Raw genomic sequence first — 2955 nt, forward strand, 5'->3', positions numbered from 1 at the left:
ACTTGACGCCAAAACAAATCCGGGCCGCCTACGGGGCGAGCGGGGCGGGGCGGACTCGAGAGGGCCGGGCTTCGCGGTTGGCGGCGCTCCGAGCGGGGCCTGCCAGTTCAGGCCTTCAGGGCGGGGGCGGGCTCTCTCCCGGGAGTATCTGTGTGTGGCGAGTCTGTGTGTCGCTCCAAGTATCACGACCCTAGGTTTGGGCAGGCACCGTAGGTAGTAGGGAGAAAGTTTCAAGATTCTGGTTGCGGGGAGGGCGCTTTATAGTGTGAGGTTGGGGGCACTTCCCTGGCGGTCCAGTGGTTCAGATTCTGCTGCGCTTCCAATGCAGGGGACACGGGGTTCGCTCTCAGGTGGGGAAACTAACATCTCGCGTGCCACGTGGCGCAGCCAGAAAATTTAAAGTAAGAATAAGAATATAGCGCGAGGTTGAAAATGTAGTGCATTTCAAGAAGTTTCTGGAAGTGCCTCTGGAACTCCGCAAAGGATCGGTCTAAATTTAATTAACAGGGACTTCCCTTTCGGCGCAGTGGTTAAGACTCTGTGCTCCCAATGCAGGGGGCCCAGGTTGATCCGTGGTCAGGGAACATGGATGCCACAACTAAAAGTTTGCATGCCACAACTAGGGAGCCAGGGAGCTGCAACTAAAAGGAGCCTGCCTGCTGCAACTAAGACCAGACACAACCAAATAAATAAATATTAGATTTAATTATCAAATCTATTTTTTTAAACCGCAATTAAAATAATTCAGGCAGTCGGATGTGTTGAATTTCACTTCCATCACAGCGGAATTGCAAATGGTTAACTTGAGAATCAGTGAAATTAGTTTGGGGCCAACTTCAGATTTTTTTTTGTGTTATTTTTGTTATTGACCCTGAATTTAAGTATATCCTGAGACTGCAAAGCAAGTAGATTAAAGAAAAATTGTTACATTAACAATTTCTCTGTAGGGTCAGGATTATCTCACTTAACTTTACAGTCAACCCAGATTGGAGGTGGGGATGGGGGCGGAAATAGATGTCTCAAATAATAAGGGGATTTTTTTCCTTCTTTAATATGAGGGTGAGTCAAAAATTATCCGCACTCTGGTTATATTAAAACTTCTGTTGGCAGCACTGTCTTTATCAGCGCTTTCTGTTTAAGGCTACTGTCTCCCCAGTCACTGTTGTGCAGCTGTGAACATGTTACATCAGTTTATTTGTAATTGCGGTGCGGGCAAAAATGGATGCCCCACTTGTGATTTGCACAAATGAAGAGCAGCATGCAGTGATTCATTTTTTGTGGTCTGAGGGTTTACCTGGTGCCGTTATTTATCGAAGACTGTGCACAATATGGAGAAAGTGTTTTGTCTCGAAGAAGTGTTTATGAATGGATAGAGAAGTTCAAGGAAGTCACACAAGTGTTAGCCATCAAGAAGGAGCCAGATGCCCACCCATGTCCACAGCTGATGACAACATTGAGCATACACATGAAATGATTCTGTCAAATACATGAGTGACAGTGGATAATGTGGCAAATCATTTGCAAATCAGCCATGGCTCTGCCTATGAAATAATACACGACAGACTTAGGTTTTGAAAACTTTGTGCTGCAATCTAAACTTTGGATTAAACGCAGAGGACTGCTTTGCAAGGTTGTGATATGTGATCTTGCATGACAATGCGTGTCTGCACACTTCTGCCCACACTGTCGACACTCTGCAAAAACTTCATTTTGAGGTGTTAAAGCATCCTCCCTATAGTCCTGATCTTGCTCCATCAGACTTTCACCTGCTTGGTACCCTGAAAGCAGCCCTATGAGGACAAAGATTCACTTTTGATGAAGAAGTAAAGACAGTGGTGCATTTGTGGCTTGCAGCTCAGCCTAAAACATTTTTTTTGTTTTTTATTTATTTATTTTATTGGCTGTGTTGGGTCTTTTTTGCTGTGTGAGGGCTTTCTTTTTTTAGTTGCGGTGAGTGGGGGCTGCTCTTGTTGCAGAGCACGGGCTCTAGGCACGTGGGCTTCAGTAATTGCAGCACATGGGTTCAGTAGTTGTGGCTCACGGGCTGTAAAGCACAGTCTCCATAGTTGTGGTGCACGGGCTTAGTTGCTCCACAGCATGTGGGATCTTCCTGGAACAGGGATCGAACCCGTGTCCCCTGCATTGGCAGGTGGATTCTCAACCACTGCGCCACCTAGGAAGCCCTAAAACATTTCTTAATGAGGGAATACCAAAGCTGTTGACAGATGGACAAACTGTATTGAAAAGCAAGATTATGTCAAAAAATGATGTATTTGTCTTTTCTAAAAGTTAATTAAAATAAATTGTACAGCCAGAGAGCAGATAATTTTCGACTCACCCTCATAGTATTTTTACTATTTACCTGATATTTACTATTGGGGCACAATCCACGTGCTTCGTGAAGCCTTTCACTGGGCATCCATAAATAGCAGGGGTGGAGAACAATCCAGTTTCTTTAAGGCAACAGCATTTTTCCCGAACTGGCTATGCCTCAGTAGGGATCACCACATGGGAAAGGTGGCATAATCTGCAGGATTCGAAACTGCACGGGGAAACCCTAATGGATTTCTAGTCCATTGCCTTAACCACTTGGCCATGAGTGCTTCTGAGTAATGATGGGATTGTAATCTCCATACATCTTCCTCATTGCAGTCTATTAATTTATTAAAAACTTTATTGAGCCCTTCATACATGGAATTATCTTTGTATAAGCTAATGTTATACTTTAAACCTAAATATATATAATACCAATAGAACATCATGGTCTGTTTTATGTAGTAGGACTTCATAAAAGATTTGATTAAAAAAGAAAACTTTAGGGACTTTCCTGGTGGTCCAGTGGTAAGACTCTGCGATTCCACTGCAGGGGGTGCGGGTTTACTCCCTGGTCGGGAAATAAAATCCCGCAAGCCATGTGGCCAAAAAATAAATACAATAAATTAAAAGAAAAAAGAA

The sequence above is a fragment of the Hippopotamus amphibius genome, chromosome 16 (assembly GCF_030028045.1).
Source record: "Hippopotamus amphibius kiboko isolate mHipAmp2 chromosome 16, mHipAmp2.hap2, whole genome shotgun sequence".
NCBI classification, from domain to species: Eukaryota; Metazoa; Chordata; class Mammalia; order Artiodactyla; family Hippopotamidae; genus Hippopotamus; species Hippopotamus amphibius.